Genomic DNA, 14,494 nt, shown 5'->3' with positions numbered 1-14,494 from the left:
TTGGTTTTCTCAAATGGTTTGAGTTTCCTTAATTTATTGGGTTTTACAGTACTAAGTCAGTTTAGGTTTTCCATTTATTGGGTCTTTTACTCAAATGGATTAAGTTCACAGTACTCATTTGGATTAGTTTTTGAACTTAAATGGTTTCTTGCAATTGGTCACCTCAAATGGTTTGAGTTACCTTATGTTTTTGGGTTTTACAGTGTATTACTGGAATTTTACTTTAAAATTTTCTCTAAATTATTATGAAAGTAGTAGTAGAGCTGCACAATTAATCATAAAAAGATCGCAATCTCGATTTGACCCCCTAGGCCAGGGGTCACCAAACTTGTTCCTGGAGGGCCGGTGTCCTGCAGAGTTTAACTCCAACCCTGATCAAACACACCTGAACAAGCTAATCAAGGTGTTTAGCTGAAACATCCTGGCAGGTGTGTTGAGGCAAGTTGGACACTGGCCCTCCAGGACCGAGATTGGTGACCCCTGCCCTAGGGGATCTTAATTCAGCATTTTTATGATTCTGTCAATCATATTTTTAAGTTCAGGAGAGAAGCAAAGGTGGTCGCACAAGTCTTCACATTGTTTTACATACGTTGTTCAGCAATGTGGACACTTCCAAATGGTGTTGAAAGAGTCACATGCTGTATTTATAAGATATAATTTACCCCAAAAGTGTAATTTCTTTCTGCATGTAATGATGTATTCGCGACCGCAAAATCACACGTGGCGTGAGCTGACCGTCACCTGTTGCCACATAGAGGGAGCGCGCGCGCCTGTGAATTAAGTCTACTTTAGTGAACAGGACTTGCATAGGCTGTGAATAACAGGTAACAAAGTTGTAAATAACTTTCAGTTTGTGGTATAGAATGATCGATTGGGAGCCGCGCGGAAAGTATGAACCGCTCTTAGCAGTGAAAATGAAACCAAAAGCGTGCACAGTGTTGCCAGATGTAGCTGACTGATTCCTGCCCAAAAAATATCCAAAACCCTCCGAATTGCAAAAAGATACCCACCCAGTCTTTTTTATTGACTAAAATCACGTCAGTGACAGATTTTAAGCAGAAAATGACAGATTGTAAGCATATGTCTCAAACACAATAATTCAACATCAGAATTATCATCAGCATTAATGAGCAGGACAAATCTAAAGTCTGCTCAAGTCCACCATTCCAAGTCTACACAGAATTTAGCATTTTAACCAACAGTTGACCTACACATAGCATGTTGCTGTATTTCCTGATGTTTAAGAATAAAAATAATAATAGCCCACTCTTATTAACCTTTATTTTACATCTACAGAATCGTGAGAAAATCGTGATCTTTATTTTAGCCAAAACAATCGCGATTCTCATTTTAGCCAGAATCGTGCAGCTCTAACTACACTGTAATCCCGAATAAGTTGACAAAACTCAAAAAATTTGAGGTAATCAGTTACGTCAAATTTTTTAAGTTATGAAATTATCTATTTTAAGTAAACAGAAACATTAAGTTTTGAGTTTGTTGTACTCATGCAAGACACTTCACCTAACTTAAAATACCCAAGTTACTCAGCTTATACGTTTTAATTGCAATTAACTTAATTGTTTTAATTTTCCAAACTTTAAATACTTAGTCACCCAGCTCATACATTTTAATACCAATTAACTTAATTGTTTTAATTTTTCCAAACTTTAAATACTTAGTCACCCAGCTCATACATTTTAATACCAATTAACTTAATTGCTTTAATTTCTTTCAACTTTAAATACTTAAATCACCCAGCTCATACATTTTAATAGCAATTAACTTATTTTTAATTATTTATCTCACCTTTACATACTTAGTCACCCAGCTCATTCATTTTGATAGCATTTTTTAAAATTAACTTCTCCATCGTCAGTTTCACAAATAAAATTAGCCATTATTTTAATCTTTAAACCCCATAAATCTGTCAAAATAAATCTGTAATTTAAAACACACAGACAATACCATTTTAGACATTTATTGTTAAAGAAAAAATGTCCAGCAGTACTTTCAAATTTGTCTCCTATGCAATTACAAATGTCTTAAAACAATAAAAACTATTAGACATAAAGAGATTGAAAATGAACACTATTCTGAAATTAATAGAAATTACCCACAATGTAAATATGATATCAGACATAAGAGCCTCAAGAAAAAACAACTATAAGTTTGATAAAATTTAATAATACATTAATAAGTGTAAAACTTAGTCTTAAGGCATTCGTTAAAAAAAATAATAAGTGCACATTCTGTGAAGTGACTCGTTTAGTGTAAACTACACAGAAACTGTAAATATATATATATATATATATATATATATATATCTCGTTGAAGTCAGAATTATTCGCCCCCATTTATTTTTTCCCCCAATTTCTGTTTAACGGAGAGCAGATATATATATATATATATATATATTGTAGCGAGGCAGAGGGAAAACAGCAACACAGTTGGATAAGTTTACAGACAAGTCCCCGGAGGGTGCTTTATTTACAACGTGAATGGGGTGTAAACGGTGCTCTTCTTTAAGGTGAGGTGCTCTGGTGCTCCGGGAAGTAAGTGAAGGACAGTGAGTAGTCGGATGTGGGATCGTCACGAGCTGGAGTCTGCTGTGGAGAGACAGAGAGACAAGCGTTAGCGCATGGAGTCATTGGGTGAATGAAGCTCATCTTCTCCTTGCGTGGGCTTGGTTTATATGCCTCTCCACTAGATGACGTCCAGCTGTGAACGATCCTGTGTTGATGATGGTCCAGCTGGGTTGAATTAGCGACCAGGGCGACTGATTCTGTCATTTACTTATTCCAAACCTGTTTGAGTTTCTTTCTTCTGTTGAACACTTAAAAGGTTATTTTTGACCAAAAAAAAAAAAAAGCTGAGACCTGTAACCACCGATTTCCACAGTATTTGTTTTCCTATTAGAAAGTCAGTGGTTACAGGTTGTCAGCTTTACTTAACTTTTGTGTTCAACAAAAGCAAGAAATTCAAGCAGGTTTGGGACAAGTGAAGAGTTAGTAAATGACAGAATTTTACATTTGGACAAACTATCCCTATATATAATAAAATGCATACTTACCAATTAAAGGTAAATAAATGTTTTGAAGTTACTACCCCAGAGACAGTCTTTATTAAGTTAAAAAAAAAAAAAAAGCTCTACATCAACTCATTCTTTAAGGTTTCCATGCTACGAGACTTTTTATTTTCCATCATCCATACCAAGCAAAACTTTTTGCACAAGTTCAAAGTCCTTTACTATATATTATGTGAAGAGCATACATTAATCCATACAAGACAAGAAAGGTCTGGAAGTGTGCTGTGGGTGGTGTCCAATTCATTCTTCAGGACAACAGAGACCCTCAGTGAATGCAGGGCCAATAAAGCATCTTCAGTCAGCAGGATTATCAATCTAAAAATATAATTCAAGGATATTAATGTAAGGACAGTATCAAAATGACTGAGCCAATATTATATGATTCATCAACTATTCTTGATTACAAATATGTTATTAAGTAAAAGTTTTCAAAACTTTCATCTTTTCATTAAACATGCCTAATTGTGAAAAGAATGAATGAAGTCTTACCAGGGTGTTCCTAAAGAATCTTAAGTCACGCTCACGCAGCAAGACCAAAAGACCTCTGATAACAGTAGTCCGTCATGAACTGACATCATTCAGTTCCTGGAAATCAAGAATCAATTTTTTAAAAATTAAAAAAATAATAATAATTCAAATTATATTTTAATGTATACTTTAACACGTGACCCCAAACATACCTGCTCATCATAAACCTTTAAAAGATTAGCCAGGGTATCTGCTGTCTTGCCAGTTTTGGATGCTGTTTGCCTTAAAATTGTCATCAAATTAAATAGGTGGTGGTCCAGTTTTGCAAAGAATTTGTGGGGAAAATTCTCATTTGTAACATGTTGGTACTCTGCAAACAGCAAAAAGAAACAAGAGAGAATTTCATAAAACAAACCCACACCACAAAATATACAATTCTAGAAAAAATGTATTAATATTATTATTATGTTTCATTTACTTATCTATTTTTTACCTCAGATGAAAATCAGGTGTTGATCAGATGTTGAAAGCAGGATCTTCATGTTGTAAACTGAACTCAAGGTCTAGCTGAAGTTTCACTTTCCTTGCTGCAAAAGTATCATTGATAAATACACTGTAATATTTATTTTATCTGGATATGCCAGGCATAGTAGTACAAAATAAATATTTTACCCACCTTTCACATGCCTCCATTTAAGAACCTATCTGTAGTCAGCAACACCTGACCTTCAATTCTGTATGTACACAAAGTCACAGTGTCATTTAGCTGAGAGTGGAAGTAGTACAATTACATGATGTCTAACGTTAACCTCCAAAACGGTTAGCAATAGAGCTGATTATCATGTTAGTTGCTTTGATTTGATGAACACAGATTTAATTTAAACAGTATTGAAATTTCTAAAACAGAATAGGACGACAAAGAAATTTAAGGCCTGATTTTAAAAGCTAGAAATAACAAAACGTACCTTATTGTCTAATGATGTAAAAATATATAGACTAAAATATTTATATTTTTAAGATATAAATATATTTTAAGCTACAAAATTTGCACATCAGAAAACTGTCTTCTTTACCACGTCTTGAATATTTTGTTTTGTTATTATTTTATTTAATAACATAATTTTGTATTAATGTGTTATAGATATGCATACTTTGTTTTTTAGGCTGTTTATATTCTCTCCAGAGTAGACATTTTAAAAAATAGATTGAAAAAAAAAAAACTTTTATCATACCTTTAAAATACATTTGACCTAAATGACATTTAAACTCACTTAACTGATCGCATTAATCAGGTAATCATTGATAAGCAGAGATGTCGTCTTAAGCGCGAGGAAATATTAAGTGTTGATCAGTGCTGGTGATTGAGGTAAAGTTAGTTTTATATTTACACATTCAGACTTTCACCTTAATAATATAATTTCAGAAAGGTAATTTTTGCATATTCTTAATGGTGAAATCATATTAGCAGCCAATGACTTTCAAAGTACAACATTGTTCAGTCAAAAAAAATAGTGCATTTAGTGTAATGTTGTTTTCATGTCATACTTGCATGTGATTTCAGAACGAATAGACAAAGTACCATGGTAAACAATATATGGAGCGAGTCACAAGTTGTTACTAAATGAATGTATGAATATAAAACCAACTTTACCTCAATGTGGTAGTGTAAAATGAAGCTCTGCTCTGTACCTGCTCAGGTGAGGAGCGCAGCTTAAATGTTCTCCGTCAGGCTATGCTCATACATGGATCAGCAAGCAACAAGCTGCGTGTGACAGAGTTAAGTTTTGAGACTACGTTTTTGCGCGTCATCAGAAAATACCGTTAAGTGTTTAGTCGGAGATCATTTGAGTTATGATTAACGTTACGTTTCTTGCGCCTTTCGTTTCCGAAGTGCCTACAGATCGCGAAGATAATACCACATTCACAGACTGGATGGAGTTCAGCGCAGCGCCATGACATGCGGTTGTGAGAGCGCGCGTCTCCATGACAACTTCAGCACAGGCTGAGAAAAGGCATACTCGCGCCAAGATTTAAATTTTTTTGAAAAATGTAATCTGCCGATTTTAAATATTTTTGTCTTTATCACACTCTGTTAAAATTCAGAGTTAACACATTACAACTAACGCTAACATTGCACTGATTCTAACTTTTTAAACAGTAATGTTAACGTTAGTTAGCAACAAGTGAGGCTAAATATGTTTTCTGTAATGTACGACATGTAAACGCACCCTGATTAACTCTACATTACATTGAACTGTTACTGTGATTATATTAATTAAAACATACATTTAATATGTCTTGGATTTGTAAATATTTTACTTACTGTAGTGTGAAGCGTGGCCGATCCGCCATCTTGAAAAAAACGAATAAAGCATGAGCACGTACGTGAACCTGGATGACGTCAGACGCAAAATCACTAGGCTGACAGAATTTGAGTTAATGAAACTTTAAAGAGACATTTTGTATAAATTAAACCCAGCAGAATTGTTCACCTTACTTGAAAGATTAAATTTTTTCAAACTCAAAAATAAGAAAAAGTTCTAAATACTCATCAAGGTTAATTAAGATAAACGAATTTTAATGATTTAAGTTAATAGAACTCAACTCAATTAATTAGTTACAGCATTAGGGTTTACAGTGTAGTATTAACATTTTAAAAAACAAACAACAACATCTGACACAAACATTCCATTTTAGAGTGTTTGGAATGCATTCTGGCAATGCTACTTTCAAATGCTTTCCGAACATTCTGAAATAAACAACTTTATAAAACTGCAACCGATGCAAGCTGTTAGCAAATCTGACCCTTGGTTGTTTTTTTCTGTAATGAAGGTTTGTTTGCTTTACCATTTCCCCACCCTGACATGTGCGGTACTGACTCACACTGCTGCTCTGTGCCCATCTATCACCCTCTACCCACTAAAAGTCTACAATCTGTGGGCTCTGACCTGACCTTCCGCCCAAATATTACTGATTCAGTTCAGGAAAGTAACAGTTTGTGTGGGCAGGTGACACTTTTCAAATTATTTATCTCATCGCTTCCACATTTGCCATAATGAGAAATAAAGTAATAGCGTTAATTGGAACACATTGTGATTATTTAATTTGCGACTTTATTGCTCTGTCACCTCAGTGTGCAAGTGTTTGTCTCGGAGCGAAAGTGATGAAGGTTTCTCATAACTCTGAACAGAGAAAGCGTGGGGATTACAGGTGCCATCTGGTCTCAAAACAGATAACAATAAAAAAGGGACATAAGAGACATGTTTCAATATAATATGTTGCTTGCTTTCAGCAAAGGCGATTCCAGCGGAGCAGATCAAATCTAGAATGATGCAATTGATATGAACCACATGCATTTCTTGGCTGTCATGTGTGAATTCTGCCAAAGATGACATGCAGAGTATCTCATGATGAAATAAATATGCTGTTGTGTGAGATAAACCTATAAATAATGCTGTAGGTATTTATCTATGTAATATAATTATCAAAATATTGCCAATATATTTTAAGACATTGACATCTTTTTAATTGTTCTAAGCAGCTTTAATTTAATTTAAATTATAACTTTTTTGTTATTAAAATGTATTTATTTGTTCATTAATTTATTTAGTTGTTATTTTATTCATTAAAATTATTTTTAGGTATTGTAGTTGTCAAATAGAAGTGGTTCACAAGCACAAATATTTTTTTTTCTTTTTTGTCGATGCATTGGATAAAATTCCAATATAACTTTTTAGTAATCTTATAAACAAATGATCTTACCTACTAATAAAATGATTACTCATAATTATTCTTTATAAAGTGCTATGATCGCATTGCATCCCTTTAATTTATGCCTACTTTGAACTTGCTACTGTATTTGCAAAACTTCCCATACATTGAGCCAAGAAAGTACTCAGTAAACAATTGTAAGTATTATATTGATTCATGTAGGAAGTAGACATGTTATAATGTACATCCAGCCTGTTGTTATTGCAAAATAAGGGTTTATGTAAGGGATAAAGTACATCCAAGCAGTTGTTATTGCAGAATAAAGCCAGACTGCTTATTAGCTGCTGTTGTATAAACTAGGGCTGGGCCGATAAACATTATATCGAATCACGATAAAATTTATGCCAATAACACTGATATGCTCTAGACATTTTTACTTTATATTGATCTAAAAGCCAATCACAGAGCAGAAATGTGCAACAATGTAAATCTAGAAGTGTGTTGATTTTAGAGATGCACTGAATTTGGACACAGAAATGGATCGACCGAAACTGTCATGCCATTTAATGGACCCTTTTTGTTGCTTCAGTCATTGTTGGGGTACTCTTTCACATCTGGAAGCATTAATAACTTAATATTGTATCATTATCGGTCAATATAGAAAATTATTATCAAGACATTTTTGCCATATCGCCCAGCCCTAGTATAAACCTTAAGGCAGGCATGTCCAGACTCGGTCCTGGAGGTCTGATCTCCTGCAAAGTTCAGTTCCAACCCCAATCAGACACACCTGGACTAGCTAATCAAGCTCCGACTAGGCTTTCTAGAAACATCCTTGCAGGTGTTTTGAGGCAAGTTGGAGCTAAAATCTGCAGGACACCGGCCCTACAGGACCGAGTTTGTACACCCCTGCCTTAAGGCCTCTATACTGTGAAAACAACCGACTGAATGTACTTTTCCCCCTGTGTTACATGGAAACCTCCTCGAATAGCATTCAGAATGCCTTCGAATTGAGATGTGAAAAAGTGTTTCATATCTGCGAGAGCATTTATCACCTCATTCTCTCCGTTGTTCAGTGTAGCGTCAACTGTTAGCTTGGTGCTATTGTTAGCTTCGTTGCCGTCAGATTTTTCCTCTGTTGTATCTGGATTCTTCCTTGTAATTATTCGATTTGCCATGGTGAAGCGATATTCTTTGTGACCACGGTTGAACTCGAAGACTATTTCATCAGTTGAATTTCTCAAAGTGTTCTAAAGTTTAAAATCCAGCCGTCTGTGGTAGTTGCATTGAGCTGTACGTCTGTCTTGCTCGTCACCATGTAAGAACCCTCCCCCCTTACATGGCTACTTGCAGAAAATTTAATAAATAGACACAAAACATTGTTTTGAGCCATAATTCTTTATTAATTCTTTTATTAAACGCAAAGCTGACAGCAGTGAAAATAAATGAATAGAGCATACATTAATTTTTGTATTATTCAGTCACAAAATTGTTCCAAACTGTCAAAACAGCAGCCAGACAGATAAACATTTACATATGGATGTATGCGTATTCACTGATGGTCAAGATGATTATAATTGCCCGAGTGGGTCTGTGTTTGTTTCAGCGGTTGTTATCTGGAAATACCATACCTTGGAATGTCATGACTGACCAATTAGAATCAAGTATTCTAGAGAGCCATGTAATAATTTACAATAATAATAATTCTTTTAATATAGATTACATTATCTCTTGCATAGACCATCTGACCATAATGTTGCCATTGACCAGTGCATTGGTAAAATGACTTACTTTCTTGGAGATTTTGTCTTGTTTTTGTCCAAAATCTAAAAAAAAAAAATTCTTAAATCAAGAAGAATGTTCTTGACAAGTAAAACAAAGTGTAGTTTTCAGAAATAATATGTGAGTTTTCCCTTAAAACAGGCAAAATAATCTGTCAATAGCATCAGAATTCTGCCACCTCAGTGTTGTTAATTCTTTTTTTGGTCCAGACACTAATCCTGTCTTGTCTAGTATGTTGTATTTTATCTGGTCGAGCACTCATATTTTCTGTCATTGTCTGACTTTGTGAATGTGACATATTATTTATTGTATGGCATATAGCCTATATTTTTGAGGTCCAGGCAACATCTCCAGGTGTTGATGAATTGGCTACTATATGTTAATACTTTCCATTTAAGTCAACCCAAGCTCATTCTGGAAACGTAGCACCACAGACGTTTCTGAAGACCGCGATTTACGTGGCCGGAGGTACGCACGGATGCGTTTAGTTTTTTTTTGAGCGAACGCTGCGGGGCGTGTGGCACCGCTCCGCTCCTCCTCTTCACCCTCGCCAGCCGACGGCTCGCCTCAGAGTGGAGGGCTTTCCCGATGCAACCAGTTTGTCCACTTAGCTCACAGCGTTACGTCAGCGGAGTGGAGGCCCTGGAGGAGGAGGAGCCGGCTGCGGGGACGACGACCAGGATCGAGTCCGGGGAACAGTGGTTCCAGAAATCAGGTAAGATGAAAAACGGAATTCGAACAATAAGGGCGAGAACACGGGGGGATCCGAAAATGCGGTCTAAATCGAAGACGAGGGCTTTTGCTTTTTTTTTTTTTTTTTCTGGATGGCTTTTGCAAACCGTCGCTCGGGTTTAGGGAAGGAGGAGGAGGAGGAGGAAGAGGAGGGCGGCCTGGTCGACCGATCCGGCGGCTTTTCTCGCGAGAACGGCACGGGCGTGAACAGCGCGCACTCCCGAGAGGCGCCCGAGACGCGAAAAAGCGCGCACAGCGGGCTCTCGCGGATCCGCGAAAACAAAAAACGATCGAATACGTACCTCCCGGGACTTATCTCGCGGTCCGCAGAAACATCCGCAGGGCTACGTTTCCACAATGAGCGCGGGTTGATTTAAGTACAGCACTTTTCTCTTTACTTTTTAAGAACATTAACCTACCATTTTTAACTTTTAAAAGCATGTTTTAACTTTTTTATATATAAGCACAATACAGTGTTAACATTCATACTATTTATAATGTTTAAAATGGCTGACAATAATAAAAATTCTTAACAATAGAAATTAATCTGCCACGTTTTGAAACTGCAGAGCTGTAGCTGCTTTACTGGGCTTACTACGCTTCTGTTTTTCAGTACTGCTCATTATGGTGGTACTTGGAGAGACAATTTTTTTCTGAGGTGGTACTTGAGAAAAAAGTTTGAGAAACACTGCTCTAGGATATAACAAGCCATATGAACCTGTAAAGGACTCTTCTGTTTGTCATTTTTAGAGAAGCATTAACATTTTGCATTGATTGCGGCAGACATCCAATTGAACTGCTAAGATGACCTGGAAGTACTTTACCATCCCCGTTGAGGGCTATTGAGCATACAAGGCTAATCTCCACGGCTCATGATCCGACCGCTGGCCAATGGTGTGTGTCAAATGCAGCGGAAGTCATCCTGAAAGGACAAACCACGATTACAGAGGACAAACGGCTTATTTTGCGACACAATGCTGCAGATAATGTCTTCAATTAATGACCCGGCTTACAAAGAGCAGAGATAAATGTAACACACAATCGATGCTATGAATAACTGTGAAGCTGTCATGCCAAAGAGCCTCCGTTCTTATAGAAAGACATAATCGAAAGTGTCAGCTCAGCAAGAAGCAGCTGACTCCGTCCCGCCTTGTCTTTTGTATTGGTTCCTGAGAGGATCCTGTGACCTTGAGCAAATTGCCCAGCTCTCCCTTTGTCTCCTTCTGTTATTTGTCCCTTCTTTCAATGTTTATTTTCTGGGCATATTTTATCATAGCGGTTAGCCACGAGCTAATGGATGTACTGCAATGGAAAATCTGCTGCTTTTTTATGATACGCTGATGGATCATGTCGAGGGCTTGATGAATCGTGCCATCATTACTGTAATGAAATGTTTTCCTGCGACAGCCGTGATTTTCACAGAGCAAATTGAAGCGATAGAAATGAGCAAAGCTGTAATTGACTTGGTCTGAAGCTCGGCAAGAATAATCTTTTTCTTTTTCTTGTTGTATCTATAGGAATGTGATTGTGTTTGGATGTTTATGAAAACAGATTTTCGGCTCTATAGTGTAACTACATAAACCCATATTTGAAGGAGATGTAAAAGTCACAGACCTACATCAGGTAAAGTCTGTATTGTGATGCTGGTTTGCTTAGCACTCTACTACTTAGCAAAGAAACTGCTAATATGTATACTAATTTATGGAACATCAATTTTACATTTAATAAGACACCATAATGAAGGTCTTCAGGCACTGCAATAAAAGCAGACCAAGTTGTGCATTACAATAATTTTTTTTACCACCATTAAAGGAAATTAATGGCAGCATAAAATGATAATTGGCTCTGTCTACTTTATTAATACACATTCTTGTTCGTTGTGATCATCTTTACGGCACTTTTGCGTTCTTTAATAACATTTGATTGCTCTAGTCTTGCATTTTTATTATTTTGAAAAAAAGGGAGCTGTATGTTTACTACAAAAATCCTTTTTTTGTGTCTTGTAGAAGGTCATTCATTCCTACTCTTCCCCAACATGACTGTTTTTAATTGTTTTTCAACCAGTTCTTTTAAATTAGTTTGTAAAATAGTTTACACAATTGCAAAAAAAAGTGCTGTATGCACTGATTAAATGAGGCAAAATCAACAAATTGATTATCCCACTTTTCCCAGGTTCATTTGACAAGTTAGAGAGAACTTAAATCCAGTATTGCTCTTTGCAGCATAATATTTGACTAAATTCACTCACAGGCAAACGGAGAAAGAAATTGTTTGTGCGCACTTAATGACGAGGGTAATAATAATGTATTATCTAAAACTTATAGTAACATGTGTTAGTTACCTCTTCACAAATATTTAAGAGCAAATTTGAGAGTTGGTAAAGCCCTGGTGAAGCAGACGTCACTGTCCTTGAGATTACACAGATGAATGAAGGCTCCGACCACTGTCACTAAAGTACCATGCTTACTACCAGGGCTTGACATTAACTTTTTCAATCACCAGACACTGTAGCTAGTAGCTTTCTATCATTCTACCACAATTTTGTTGTTGGGAAAATATATTTAATATGCATAAATTTTATTTTGGCTTGCTAAAATAACTTGATTTAAATGTTGTGTCCACATACCTCCTCATTCATTTGACTTATTTATGTGTTGTGTTTGACTTTTTCAATGAGCATGAGCAAACAGGTTGTGGTTTCATTGGCTGTTTCTCAATACCAAGTGGGCAAAGTTCGGACTTGTGTCCTTGGAAGTTCAGACTTGCCAAGTTCAGACTTGGAAGAACGAACTCCCGAAAACACGAAGTCACAAGTCGAGTACTTTTTCAAATGGAACCTCAGTGTACTTTATAATGTCACTGACCTCACCATAGGTTAATCAGTATCACTGTAAGTTAACGATAAAATTATTTAATTATATAAAGCACAGCTTTATAATTAATATTATATTAATATTATAAAAAATATGTTTGTTTTAAGAAAATGTAAACATAAATGACCAGTAATGTGAAGTGAAATGATTTGTTATACACAGACTTGTGTCTTTCATTGATGAGATCCAGCGGTAGATCCAAGGTGGACTGGCCAATTAAAGCTGCTCTGGGCAGGGGAGTGATGACAGAGCTCCCGCTGTCATTTTGGGGGTCACATAAGCAGAGTCCGCACAAGTCAATGACGTGTTAATAAACTACCGATTTGAGTTTAAAACAACTACATTCTCAGCCGGAAAAACTTTTTTTTAAAACATCAGCTCATGTTACTTTATTTTGTGAGTATTTTTAAATTGTATGGGTGTTCTCCTCTCCCATTAGCTTCAGCTGGTTGGGCTGTTATGCATCATGCGATAGCTTCGCAACTTTACACAAGTCACCTTTCGAAGTCATATCAAATCAAATCAAATCACTTTTATTGTCACATCATCAGCAGCACGTGTGCTATGATAAGGGAAAAGCTTAGATGCTGGCTCCAGACAGTACAAAATACAAATACAACGACCGTGCACAATACAGACAGTGCAAAATTCAGACAATGCAAATACAACGACAGTGCAAAATACAACAGAATACTCAGAAAAAACAAACAAAAAAACAGGACAATGTAAGACTGACAGCGATATGTACAATGAATAGTTGTCCACATAGTTGTTGGCAGTGTTGTTTCAGGTGTCCTCAACGGGGGCGGAGCAAGTACACATCTGGGAATTCTATCTGTACTTGGCAAGATGTGAACTGTGAATTGGAACATTACTTCACCGATGGCTGATGATGTACCATGAGGACACAAGTACAGACAAGAACGCATATTGAGAAACAAACTTAGTGTCGCATTGCAATTATTTTTATTTCACGTGACCTTAACACTGAGGATTTTCCAATTTTTTTCTCTCGCCACACCAAACTAATAATTTCTTAGCCACAAGTTTTAAATATTGTGTCCAAACAAACCAAATCAAGCTGTATACATACACTTAATCAACAACCTAATGTCAAGCCTTAGTTATTACTAATGGTTGAGGGAACTGCATTTATTTTCTTGTCATATTACACTGTTATTAACAGTGAAAATTGACAGGAACTACTTGACCATTAAACCATTTTATTTCACACTTTCCAGCCAATCCGAATAAAGAATTTCATCAGAACATGATATTTAATACATTATTAAAACTAGAAGCCGTATTTCTTAAACCTTCAGAGAAATCCAGCAGGAGATTTTATTTTAATTGCACATCAGTTTCTTTTTTATGCTTCGCATTAGAACATTATACAGGTTTGGAACAGCATCAGGGAATCTCAACAATGAAAATATCTCATGGAGTTAACTACTCATAACTCTCTCGTGGCTTTATTCTCCCCTAATTGCTTACAATCTTGCATAGCTGGATGTAAAGGTCCATTGTTGGACTCAATGGCCCGATGAATAACCTCTGGCGGTCTTTCTATAGCCTCTCGACGCTTCCACCTTCCTCATTTCTCCACCCGTAGTCTCTTTATTGCAGCTCACATCTGTTTGACTTGTTCATCTGGCTAATTCTGGTCTTGCATTAAGTTTTCATTACAGTTCTGTGAGCAGGCACACCTTGTAAGGTACAAGTTAATTAAGTTTATGCATTTGCTGGCACATAACCCAAGCTTGCAGCGCGACAGTTGATTTATGCCATCGTCAAGGACGATCTATACTATGGCTGTGTGGAGGTGTAAAGGATAAAGGAGAGA

General features: G+C 36.3%; 1 protein-coding gene and 1 long non-coding RNA gene across 10 annotated transcripts in view; one reads left to right on the top strand and one right to left on the bottom strand.

Annotated features, from left to right (window-relative positions):
* The window catches only part of magi3b (membrane associated guanylate kinase, WW and PDZ domain containing 3b), a 277,434-nt gene that overhangs the window by 84,914 nt on the left and 178,026 nt on the right, over positions 1-14,494 (top strand). The gene's annotated exons all lie outside the window — the stretch shown is intronic.
* Positions 3,099-5,921, bottom strand: LOC147843637 (uncharacterized). Of its 3 annotated transcripts, none has more exons than XR_015494111.1 (6): positions 5,877-5,921; positions 4,230-4,287; positions 4,047-4,140; positions 3,766-3,923; positions 3,575-3,670; positions 3,099-3,400 (listed from the first exon to the last, which is right to left on the bottom strand). It is a non-coding gene; the product is annotated as an uncharacterized LOC147843637 (long non-coding RNA). The 3 variants fall into 3 exon arrangements; XR_015494110.1 differs by lacking the exon at positions 5,877-5,921 and adding an exon at positions 5,243-5,373; XR_015494112.2 differs by lacking the exon at positions 5,877-5,921 and adding an exon at positions 5,205-5,225.

Source organism: Danio rerio, chromosome 6 (assembly GCF_052040795.2).
Source record: "Danio rerio strain M-AB ecotype USA chromosome 6, GRCz13ab, whole genome shotgun sequence".
In the NCBI taxonomy this organism is placed as follows: Eukaryota; Metazoa; Chordata; class Actinopteri; order Cypriniformes; family Danionidae; genus Danio; species Danio rerio.
The sequence above is the reverse complement of the archived record's forward strand: the minus strand, read 5'-3'. Positions and strand labels throughout refer to the sequence as shown.